Source organism: Apium graveolens, chromosome 2 (genome assembly GCF_009905375.1).
Source record: "Apium graveolens cultivar Ventura chromosome 2, ASM990537v1, whole genome shotgun sequence".
Classification (NCBI taxonomy): domain Eukaryota; kingdom Viridiplantae; phylum Streptophyta; class Magnoliopsida; order Apiales; family Apiaceae; genus Apium; species Apium graveolens.
Genome location: NC_133648.1, coordinates 175240085 through 175253975, shown reverse-complemented (window position 1 = coordinate 175253975; position 13891 = coordinate 175240085).

Sequence of the window (13891 nt, the reverse complement as noted above, 5' to 3'; positions counted from 1 at the left end):
TAACCCTTACTGGTTGCTCCATATAGGTCAAGTCTGGTTGCATGTCTATGCGCTCATATGCCCCTATTTATCTGGCATCTGAATTACACTACCTTAATATTGATACGTGGAACACATTATGAACTTACTACATGTTCGGGGGTAGGGCTAGCTCATATGCTAACTTCCCAATACGTCTTACTTTATCCAAGGGTCCAACAATTCGTGGGCCTAGCTTTCCTTTCTTTCCGAACCTCATCCATCTTTTCCAAGGGAATACCTATAACAGCACTAGGTCCCCTACTTCCTATTCCTTGTCCTTTCGTGTCAAATCAACATATTTATCATGTCCATCTTGGGCTACTACCAGCCGTCCTCTAATTAGATCTATCATATCCTTGGTCCTTTGGACCACTGCTGGTCCGAGCATCTTGCGCTCTACAACTTCATCCTAACATAAGGGAGATCGACATTTTCTTCCCTCAAAGATCTCATAAGATGACATCTCGATACCTGACATACGATCTATTATCGTGGGAAAACTCAATCCGCGTTAAGTGATCATTCCAAATTCTCTCAAGTCTATTGCACAGACTCTCATTATAGCTTTTAGCATTAGAGCTTTTGCTTCTCAATACCCATTCTTTTCCAGTTCGTAATCGCTACTACCTTCCGTTCCTAATATTATACTGGTTATACTTTTGCTCGTTAGCGTTCTATAACCTTTTAATAACCACATCAACCTTAGTATCACTAACGCGTTAGAATCGGAATACCATCGTACTGATACTACTTCCTTTAGCTGCTTCCATCTTCGAAAGCTTAGTCCATCATATAGAAGTAAAGGAATTTGTTGAGAGATCACTATGATCATGAACACTTGTTCTATTGCATAGTTAGTACAGAAGGTGGCCAGCCTTTAGCACTTGACAAGCAATTAAACGACATGTGGTATCCTACTAGGCTTCTATCACACAGATAGATAGTCATTCGGCAATACCTCCCCTTCTGGAAGGGTTGTTCTTCTCAGCTTACATGAAATGAAAAGAAGAGAAAAAAAAAGAACTGAAGAGAATTGTATATATGTAAAAATATTGCCATAAAATATCTGGCTTGGAATCTACCTCTGAACTATAGAGGTTTGTCATAGGAGAATAAAACATATATGTATTTATATCAACATCAAGTATTATAGCATCGTATTTCACATGCCTAAATATTTTTGCTATTCCGTCCATCATTCTATGGACCCATGCTCTTCCTCGAGCTTATACATAATCACCTTTGAAACTCCCTCGACATCGAAAATCGAATCTGGGATCTCATTCTAGACACCATTGTTACTAGAATTCTATGCTTGCATCGTAACCTTCCTCGTATAGTAATACGACTCTCTATTGATAAGAAGGAATCAATATTCAATAGGTAGATAATCTACTTAACCAGTCTATTCAACGATAACTTATACATCACCACAACCCGATTAGGGGTACCCAATCTCAACATCTATTACACTACAACTCTTACGCTTGTAATCGGCTCATTACTCGCAGAATCATTCCTACATTACTATGGTCCACCACTGACCTACTGTAGTCATTTATTTTCTATGAAATCTTAATAGCTAACCATACGGAGTCCATAAATGTCGTATCAAATTCTTCTAAGGAGGTAACATAATCACCATTCCATGATTCATGAAGAACACTCCTGAACTTGGCGTACATATGACATGAAGCAGATAAAATTACAGAAGAGTTTCGATCAAAGCAACGATAGCAGGTTAATACCATTCTTAATCATATGCATTCAATAGAAGACTTAACTCAAAGGTTCGTTTAGTCTTTTTGAAACATGGTCCTGGATTATTCTCAAGATAGGACCTTCTAAAATAGATAGCCCGCTCACAGTGCTAACATGAATTAAATCTTTACCAAACTACGGTTGAGTATCGTATAATCATCAGAAGAAATGTCAATCTTTCAAATCATAATACAACCTTCACAGCTTTAACCATCATTACTGTATCCCTCTGGCACGTGTGCTTATAATTGTCCTCTTACACTTAAAGTGTCGGCCACCTCTTTGACCTTTCCTGATAGTAAAATTTCCTTACAATCAATGTCATTTTTTTTAACCACCTCCAAATAAATTTTCTACCTCATTTCAATCACTGCTTATATGAAAATGCTTTTCTTAAGTCCTGGTGAGAAGAAAAAAAAATCACCATTTTTTTTCCATAAGTCATTGCCTTAGTCATTAGATGTGAACATTGCCACGACTGACTCTCAATCATACTTAGAACATCTTTTATCTTAGGCCCTAATGGCCCTGAACAATTTCGACCTTTACTGGTTCGATCCATACTTTCTCGTGGTTTAACACGTGCCCCACTTGGCATCATTATAATTACGTCATATTTCTTTTATCAACATTTTTACTCTTGAGAATTTTGAATATTACCTTTCTCCTTGTAAAACCTCTAAGGTTATCCTTGAATCGTTCCTCCTGTATCCCCTAGATACAGGGCATATCAAAATACCATTTACTAATACTAGAACCATTGTCTATGTACTTCTGAAAAATTTCTTTACTGATCTTTAAAGGTTGTTGTTACCTTGATCCTTTCCAATTCATACTTGTCAAAACTCATGCTGTCCCTATTAAGGGTGAAATGTCAACCTTTATGCATTCCCCTAGGATTCATTTTAAGTTACCGATGTTCTATCTTTAATGCCACCTTTAAAAAGGTACATGCATCCTTCCATGGATAAATCAAGTCATATATCCCTGATAAGGGTGTCTTATTCAATCATTCCCACCTCGATAGTATATGCCTAATTTCACAATAACATCTGTATTCAAAATGAGGTCAATCAATATGGCCTCCAAAAGATAACTACGGTTATCTACTTTTCTTGCTTGATTTGGTAATGATAACAAGGATGTTCTGGAAGATATTGGTCGTGTTAAACGTGAACTTCTTCTTAATAATTCCGTATTTACTTTTGTTATTTATCTCAACAGTCATCTCAATGTTGGGATATCTCTCATACCTGGCGTCTCCCTTCCTGGGTATCAAGCCACCGGTCTTACACTTCACATTCTTGAAGGTCACTTCCTTCATCCAATTTTCCTAATTTCTTACTTCCTTGTCTCCTCAGTCTATCCACGTCTCAATATTTATCCTTCGAACTATCTCAAGGTTTCCTCAAATCCTCCCAACTTACAGGGGATAAAATATATGTATCTCTTATGCCTTCAAACATCAATTTAACTCATGGTGAATCACCCTCATCCTGACGATTACATACTTTTCTATTTCTATTGCTACGAGTCTTTAGGGTTTCCTCATACCCAACTTCCTTATCATTCCTCAAACTCTATTGCCTTTATATTCCTTTCCACTTCAGTTTCTTTTTATTTTCCTTTCTCTTATCATTATTTCATGAACCAACACAACATAAGCATTGATTTCAAACATCCCGTCATTCTGGATTCGTGTTCTCAGAACGAATCTTGACAACTTTTACAACTTAGATTCATAATTCATCATACTCGTCCGCCTTTGTTCTGGCTCTAAAGCTTTTACACTATCTCCATAACCTTGGGAAGTACTTTCCTGAAAACAATTGACTGAACTTTAATCAGTTTATTGTAACCTCTGGCTCCGTGCCTTCCTTGGACTTTCACCAGCGGGTGGCCTCTCTCTTAGGAGGATAAGTGACAAAAACAGTCTTTTGTGATTCGTCAATCATTTAGAATCTCAAATGATTCCTATATTTCCTTTAGCCAGGCTCTTGCCTCGACTGGGTCAGCTTATTCCTTGGAACTCTGAGAGCTTAGCGACTTAAAGGTCCTGAAAGAATTTCTCATCGCATTGTTTCCTCAGGGTCGTGGTTGGGGATAATAGTCTAAGTTCTGTCTAGAAAGGTCCATAAATTTTCATATAGGAGTACCGTCTCGGGTCTCTTTTCCTTACTCGACTTCTGTTTTCTTAGTCTGAACATTCCCTCCTCCTCCCCATAATCGGGGTCATCCTACATATTTTAAATCCTCATTTTCCACTTCATCATGTTATGGGTTCCTTCTATCTTGATGGCGACCTCCCTGACTATCACGTTCAGGGTTTGCTCTAAATCTTATTCCTCAAACTAGCTTTCATCTAAGATCTCATCTTTAAGCTCTTGAACATTTGGAACCCAAATTCTGTAGGAATACCTCATTATTCCCTTATCATCTTTCTCGGTATTAATCTCTTATCTATTTGTTGGCTCTCTGCCTTCATTCATCACTTTTTCTGGCACAATCTGTTCTTTTCCAATAATTCGGGCTGTATTGCAATCTCAAACAGCTTTTCGGTACCGGCTCCGGTTACCTTCACTTCTATTTCCATTTTCTCAAACCCTCTTATAAACTCTCTCAAAGACATTATCATCTTGAGTCTCTCCTTTTTACTAAGGGCATCAGCCACCACATTGGCTTTCCCCGAATGATAAAGAATCTCATAATCGTAATCCTTGATTAGCTCTAACCACCTCATTTGGCGCATGTTGAGCTCTTTCTGCGTGAAAATGTACTAGAGCACTTATGGCTTAGGTAAATCTCGCACTTCTCTCCATACAAGTAGTGCCTCCAATTTTTAGGGCAAAACTATTGCCACGAGCCCAAGCTCATGGGTGGGGATATCGAATTTTATATTCCCTTAATTGTCTTGACGCGTACACGATTACCTTGATGTGCTGTATAAGAAGCACCTTAATTCCTTATGCTAAGCGTCACTACAGATCACAAAATCTCCTTTTCCATCCAGCAATGCCATCATCTTAACGTCACATCATCTCCGAGGTTTATAACGCTTCGCTCTGATACCATTTCTGTAACACCCCCAAATCCGGGGTCGGGGATCCGGGTCGTCACGAGTTCCATTTCCCTTAATAACACCCAATCTTAATAAACAATCAACTACTCTATACTGTGACCCCACATTAAACACACACACCACAAGTTATAGTCTCAAAGATGAATATCCAAAAATAACACGAGTCATTTTATTCCAAAATTTTATGCCATTACACCTTAAAAGGGTTTCTGAATAGATTTACATTTCTTTGACATTATTACAATTAATAAAGATATATAAGTCTGGTACATCAAAAGTTGAAATCCTAGCCTATTGGTAGTTCCTACCTCAGCTACAGCGACATCAACGCCTATAGGAAACTGCAGAACGTTTCCTATCCGCTCGCGAATTGGGAGCTTGGTCCTGTTCATCTTTTCTATCTGTTGTTGTGTGATGAAAGAAGAAAGCAAGGGTGAGCAACAAGCCCACCAAAATAATATGTAAAATGATTAACAATATATGAGCATTCTCATAGTACTCATGAAAGTCTTGGTCATGAAGAAATGAACCAAGCTGATATCTTAACACGACCAAGTCGCAAAATATTCAGTATATATACATATATACTTTTCACAATCTTTGAAATCCCCTGACATGTATAATATACAGAGAGTTCCAGTTTATAACTGTATAAAAATATCGTTGCAAGGTGATCTCATATATCCAACTCTGTCTCAACATTTTTCTGAAAATCTTTGTCATGCATAAGATAATCATTAACTAGATATAAGTTTAAAAGATGAAGTTACAAGATACTCCAATATACTTATATCTTTTCCGAATACTACTTAAACTACCACCGTTCAAGTTATAATTAGTTTCAAAAGTTCATCACACTGATGAGACTACAAGATAAGACTTGAATAGATTCAATCTTTGAAATATCATTATAAATAATGAAGTTACGAGATACTTCATTAAGTCCTGATATATATATACACACCTATATATATACATTTCATACACTCCTTGAAAACCTCTGTTATGAAAATTATAAACAGAGTTGCAATATCCAATGAATTTGGAAAGGAGAAAACCTTGGCACAAACCTGATATATTGCTGATCTGGCAAAGATACCAATAAGTAACCTTTTCTACTAGTAGATGGATGAATCCCCCACCGGTCATCACCCTGGCCTCATTAGGACCTTGTGCTGGACTGCCACCCGGCCTCTTACGCGTTGATGGACTGCCACCCAGCCACTTACACTTTGATAGACCGTACCCCGGCCTGTCGCTTATGCCGACTCAATTAGATGGGCTTACTTCCCGACGTTGGGTAAGTAATCAATTCATTTGTCAAAACAACAACCTCGTTGTGAATATAAAATACACCACAGAGCCGGATCCCTCAGGTTTTGAGCGAGTATTTAAATCCCCTTCGAAAGGAGGATCTTAAATATAAAAATGAGTTTTGGGATCCGCCCTAACTTTTAAAAATTATTTTGAAGACTCGAAAACATTTTTAAGAATATTTGGAATACTGCTGATTTATTAAAATAAATCAGTCCCGATATATTAGAAATATCTGAATATTATTATTTAAATAATATTCTCATAAAGATAATCCTTATAAAAATAATCGAAGTAGAAGTTTTAAAACTTATACTTGAAATGAATAATAATTAACCAAAGATATACATATACGAAAGTACGATCTTTATTTGAATAATCAAAAATAAGTTTAATTATCGAAACATTATTCTTTAATAAAATAAAAAATATTATTAAATAATAAGGGGAGTCAGAATACCTCGAATGAATATTATAAATAATATTCATTAAATAAAATAAATGGAGTCATACATCCTCAAATGAATATCCAATTAATAATCATTAAATAGAATAAACAGAGTCATAAGTCCTCGAATGAATATTAAAATAATATTCATTGAATAAAATAAAGTTATCGAATAAACCTTATTCGATCAATAGTTTTGAAAACTATATCCATATATATATAAATATATATATATATAATATACTCGGGAGCATCGACTCCCGATTTAGAAAATGTTTGCCCTTGGGTCCCCTATACTAAGGGTATACGCAACTACTGCTTATCTCTAGCATAGGTATTATGCAACTAATAAGCATTTGAACCAACAGATATATAAATCAAGAATACGAAACAGGCATGCATATATACCATATCACATGCTCCAATATATCGCAAGAATTTGCTAATAACAAATATGCATTTATCACAAGATCATGCATATACACATATACATCACAACAACAGTTTATACGGGTAGAAAACTTGCCTGAGCGACTGGGGGTTACAAATGGCTCGGGACGAGTCTGGTAACATATAAACAACATGTGAGTTGGAATTAAACCAAAGTCACTTGTAAATCTATACTTTAACCAAATTAGACTCTAACGCTCGCTTTGCGCTTACTGATTCTCTTAAGTCACTCGAGTACCCTCGGCTCCACCATTTTTAATAATTTAACCATTACGAGTTTTAAAGAGATTCCTTCGCGAGTGTCTTATCAACTGCCTATTACACTTTACATAAATGTTTCATACTCCAATTGGTCCTTTAAGGTCTTTATCCTATGTTTCAAAGTATGGCGAGGGGTAATGGTTCGTTCGCGAAACGTCGTTACTTAAAACGGCCGTTTCTCCTAAACCGTACATCGGAATCAAACGAACCACATATCAAAACGAAGCTCGTAACATGAACTATATAAACATGGCAATGGTCAAAGCCTAGCAGGGAGTTCTCGGGTCCTAATCTTATGAACAAAAGCAGTCTAAAGTAAATCGGACATTACGACGACTTTGTTTACGCGATTTCCCAAATTTATACCATTCCAAAACAATCACCAATCAACCCCAATCCATTCATACAACCAAAGTCCATCCTTATCACACTACAACAGCCCCCAAAACCTCAAGTTCTCCAATTTATGTTATTCTCACTCATGAATTTAAAACTATACTTAAGTCCTTTACTAATCAACAAGTTTCAACATTCAATTCACTACAACTCCAACCCAAACTCTAAACCTACAAGCATTAAGCTACTCTTTTACCATAACAACCAAAATCATCCTAATATACAAAGTAAAGCTAGGGTTTGGAGATGATATACCTTCCTTGAAGTGATGTGAGTAGCTAGGAAGCCTTAAGAAGCCTTGAGATGTTTTAGGGATGCTTGTATATTAAAGGAAAAACAAGAAAAATCAAGTTAAAAATCTTGAAATCACTATTCATTATCTTCTTCATTGATTTCTTGGAGAAGATTGTGAATGATTTGGAGGCTTAAACTCATAGGATAGCTATATCTATGCATAAGGAGTACTAGATAATTAACTTACCAATTAAGGAAGCTTGGAACTTGAATTTTGAAAATTTTTCTTCTTGAAATGGAGAAAAGCCGAGAGCAAATATGGGAGAAATGAAATGATTTTGTGTTTTTGATTTGTTTAGCTTAGTTTGGTTGTTTTTGTTTTGTTTTTTGGTTAATTACCTTTCTAACCTTGAACTTTGTGTGGTTTTAAATCAACCACACCTCCTTCCCCTTATGTCATGCTTATGATATCATCATCCCTTACTTGCCCTCTTCTTATTGGTTGGATGACCTCATCATCCCTAACCTCCTTGATTAACTTCCTAATTATTTGCCTAATGACCGCTGATATGTTAAACGGTTCGCTTAACTTTCGTTCTCGTTTCTCGTTTGAGGGATCATACCCGGGATCTTATTACCTGGGTTTCCTTAACCTTTCTCAATACATTATAATCCTTTTATGATCCTCTCTTATAATCCTTTATTTTAAATCCTTTTTATCTTGTTACCTTATACTCAATTCTTTCCGTATCTAGTGGATTTCCGGGAAAAATCAAAGTGTTCGGATTTGGATACTGACGATCTTTACATACACTTATATCCCATATAAAGTACTAATAAGATCGCAGAAGATCAATAAAAGAACCCCTACATAGTGTGGCATGAAAAGTTTTCTCATTCAGCATAATCAGCAAAACACTATTCATAAGGTTACAAAAAATTCAAAATTTTGGGGTTATTACATTGGGTAAGTAATCAATTCATTTATCAAAGCAGCAACCTCGTTGCGAATATAAAATACACCACATAGCCGGATCCCTCAGGTTTTGAGCAAGTATTTAAATCCCCTTTTTAAAGGAAGATCTTAAATATAAAAATGAGTTTTGGGATCCGCTCTAACCTTTAAAATTATTTTGAAGACTCGAAAACATTTCTAAGAATGTTTGGAGTGATGCTGATTTAATAAAATAAATCAGTCCCAATATATTAGAAAATATCTGAATATTATTATTTAAATAATATTCCCATAAAGAATAATCTTTATAAAAATAATATTCTTAGAAAGTAATATCTTTATTTGAATAATCAAAAGTGAGTTTGATTATCGACACATTATTCTTTAATAAAATAAAGAATATTAATTAGTAAATAATCGGAGTCATAAGTTCTCGAATGAATATTAAAAATAATATTCATTAATAAAATAAACGGAGTCATAAGCCCTCGAATGAATATTCAAAATAATATTCATTAATAAAATAAACGGAGTCATAAGCCCTCGAATGAATATTCAAAATAATATTCATTAATAAAATAAACGGAGTCATAAGCCCTCGAATGAATATTCAAAATAATATTCATTAATAAAATAAAGTTATCGAATAAACCTTATTCGATTCATAGTTTTGAAAACTAAATCTATATATATATATATAAATATATATATAATATACTCGGAAATATCGACTCCCGGTTTTAGAAAATGTCCACCTTTGGGTCCCCTATACTAAGGGTATACACAACTACTGCTTATCTCTAGCATAGGTATTATGCAACTATAAGCATTTGAATCAACAATTAGATATCAAGATTATGAAACAGACATGCATATATACCATATCACATGCTCCAATATATCGCAAGATTTGCTAATAACAATCATGCACTTATCACAAGATAATGCATATACATATATTTACATCACAACAACAGTATAACGGGTAGAAAACTTGCCAGAGTCCTCCGGGGTAGACTTAAGTTTAGAGTGGGTCCGGTAACCTATGAACAACAACATAAGCCGGAATTAAACCACGGTCGCTTAAGAAACTAGACTTTAACCAATTGAACCTTAATGTTCGCTTATGCGCTTAACGATTCACTTAAGTCGCTCGAGTACCCTCGGCTCCACCATTTTTAATAAATTAACCATTAAGAGTTTTAAGGCGATTCTTTCGGGAAAAATCAAAGTGTTCGGATTTGGATTCTGACGATCTTTACATACACTTATATACCACATAGAGTACTAATAATATCCCAGAAGATCAATAAAAGAACCCCTACATAGTGTGGCATGAAAAGTTTTCTTATTCAGCATAATCAGCAAAACACTATTCATAAGGGTTTCAAAAATTCCAAAAATTGGGGTTATTACAACATCTCCTCCACAACTTCACAGTAGATTGTGGGTGATTCCAACATAGCATAACTAAGCTTGCATCCTTTCACAAAATCCATCATTTTGTGATAATCCTCAGATGATGGAATTTTTTTGTTCACAAGAGCTACGAAATTGTTCTTCTCATAAATGAATCCTGACTGAAACATGATCTTGACTACTGGTGCCATTGTTAAAGCAAGGAAATTTGCAAAGAGAAAGATGATTTTGCTTTGAGGAAGAAGAGAGCATTTAATTGCAGTAGAGAAAGATAAAAGCTAAAATAAACTTGATGTAAGGTTTTTATGTATTCTTAAATAAAATGGGGTAAAAAATTAAAGGTAAAAATTAAAGACCCAATTAGAATTTCCCAAAATAGCCATTTAAAAGTAAAATAAACTGTCAAAATTCTGTCAATTATCCGTCGTGATATACTTATAGACTATAAGTATATCCGATGGATAATGTTCAGAATTTTAACGGCTAAGATGTAGACAATTCGACGGATGAGAATAAAGCAATTATCCGTCGGGTTTAAAATAATCCAGAAAAGTAATTGATCTTTACCAGGCTATTCTATTTCAACGGATGATGAAATTCGATGGATAAGGGACATCTGTCGAGATGTTAAAGTTGACTTAGCCAAATTTTCATCCAAAACAGAAAAATCAATTAAGTTTCTGGCTGCATTTTAACTTGTAAAATTATAAAAATTATTTTAAGAATAATTAAACATACCTAACTCACTTACCAACCTAGTGAAGGTGGAGTCATTAAGTGGCTTGGTAAAGATATCTGCAAGTTGCTTCTCACTTGGAACAAAATGAAATTCCACTGTACCACTCATTACATGTTTCCCAATGAAGTGATACTCGAGGTCTATGTGTTTTATTCTTGAATGCTGTATTGGATTTTCAGTAATGGCAATTGCACTTGTGTTATCACAGAAAATAGGAATTCTGTCCACTTGTAGACCATAGTCCAACAATTGGTTTTTCATCCATAGAATTTATGTATAGCCACTGCCAGCAGCAATATATTCAGCCTCAGCTGTAGAAGTAGAGACTAAATTTTGCTTCTTACTGAACCAGGATACTAGCTTGTTTTCTAGAAATTGACAGGTTCATGTAGTGCTTTTTTATCAATATTGCACCCTGCATAGTCTGCATCTAAATAACCAGTTAGATCAAAACCAGAATCTCTAGGGTACCAAATGCCAAGTTTTGGTGTTCCCTTGAGATATCTGAAAATTCTCTTTATAGCTATTAAATGAGATTCTCTAGGATCAGCCTGAAATCTAGCACAAAAACATGTAGTAAACATTATATCTGGCCTACTAGCTGTTAAGTACAAAAGTGAGCCAACCATGCCTCTGTAGCTTGAAATATCCACAAACTTTTCAGCAGTGTTTAATTCAAGTTTAGTTGCAGTGGCCATGGGAGTTTTTGCAGATGTGCACTCCATTAGATCAAACTTCTTTAAAAGATCATAAATATATTTGGTTTGACTACTGAATATTCCATCACTAACTTGCTTAACTTGTAAACCAAGAAAGTAAGTTAGTTCTCCCATCATGCTCATTTCATACTTACTTTGCATCAATTTGGCAAACTTTTTGCAAAGTTTTTCATCGGTAGAGCCAAATATAATATCATCTACATAAATTTGAACAAGTATGCTAGAGCCATTAACATTTCTAAAGAATAATTTTTTGTCAACAATACCCATTGTGAATTGATTTTCTAAGAGAAACTTTGACAAAGTATCATACCATACTCTAGGTGCTTGCTTCAATCTATAAAATGCTTTCAAAAGATAGTAGATATATTCTGGAAAATTTGGATCTTCAAAACCAAGAGGATGACTGACATAAACTTCCTCCTCCAAATCTCTATTCAGAAAGGCACTTTTGACATCTATTTGATAGACTTTGAAATTGGCATGGGCTGCATAGGCTAAGAATATTCTGATGGCTTCAAGTCTTGCAACAAAAGCAAAAGATTCATCAAAATCTATTCCTTCTTGTTGACAATAGCCCTTAGCAACTAATCTAGCTTTGTTCTTGACAACTATGCCATTTTCATCCATCTTGTTTCTGAATACCCACTTGGTGTCAATTGGATTCTTTCCTTTAGGCTTGGGTACCATATTCCATACCTTGTTCCTTTCAAATTGGTTTAGCTCCTCCTGCATAGCTAGAACCCAATCAGGATCCAACAGAGCTTCTTCTACCTTCTTTGGTTCTTCCTTTGTGAGAAAGCTGCTATATTGACATTCTTCTGGAGTTGCTTTCCTTGTTTGAACTCTAAAAGTTGCATCACTAATAATGAGCTCAAAAGGGTGATCTCTAGCCCATTTTCTTTGTTGTGGTAGATTAGCTCTTGTTGAAGAGGCCTCATCATTGTCTTGATATGTGACTGAGTTTTAATTAGAAGAAACTCCCCCTGAGTTGGTGGATCTTTGATTTGAAGAAGGGGTTCTTTCTGTAAGTGATCTGTCTTGACTCTTAGCTTCTCTCATTATTCCGACAGATGATGCATTTTGTATCCCGACGGATGACGCTAATTGTCTACCAACGGATGATGCATTATATAACTTGACTGATGCTGAATTTTGTGCATCATTGGAGATAGTCTTTTCTACATTATCCTTAGCCACTATTTCTTGATCACTATCATCATCACTGTTATCACAAATCATCTCACCGTTATCAAATTTGAGGCTTTCATGGAAATCTTCATCTTGCAGTCCTTCAATCTTTTGTTATCAAACACAACATGTATAGATTCCATAACAATGTTGTTTCTTAGATTGTGGACTCTATATGCTTTTCCAACAGCATATCCAACAAAAATTCCTTCATCTGCTTTGGCATCAAACTTTGTATATTGATCAGTTTGATTCCTTAAGATATAGCGTTTATAGCCAAAGACATGAAGAAAATTTAGAGTTGGCTTTCTATTCTTGAATATCTTATATAGAATCATGCATTTTTCTTGATTGATCAAGGAGATATTCTGAGTATAACATGCTGTATTTACAGCTTCAGCCCAAAAGTAAGTTGGAAGCCTTGATTCTTCAAGCATAGTTCTTGTAGCTTCAATTAGTGATCTATTCTTCCTTTCCACTACACCATTTTGTTGTGGAGTTCTTGCTGCAAAAAACTCATGCATGATTCCATACTCTTCATAAAATACTCTCATCACGAAATTATTAAACTCAGTTCCATTGTCACTTCTGATTCTTCTAACCTTAAAGTCAGGATGATTGTTAACTTGCCTTATGTGATTGGTGATGATTTCACTAGCCTCATCTTTGGACTTTAGAAAATATGTCGAAAAGAACTTTGAAAAATCATCCACAATTACTAGGAAATATCTCTTCTTTGAGATAGGCAACACATTTATTGGTCCAAACAAGTCCATGTGAAGCAACTGTAAAGGTCCTTCAATAGATGATTCAAGATTTTTTTAATGATGTTTTAATCTGTTTTCCTTTCCGGCAGGCATCACACAATCCATCCTTTGAAAACTCTACTTGACTAGCTCATTCA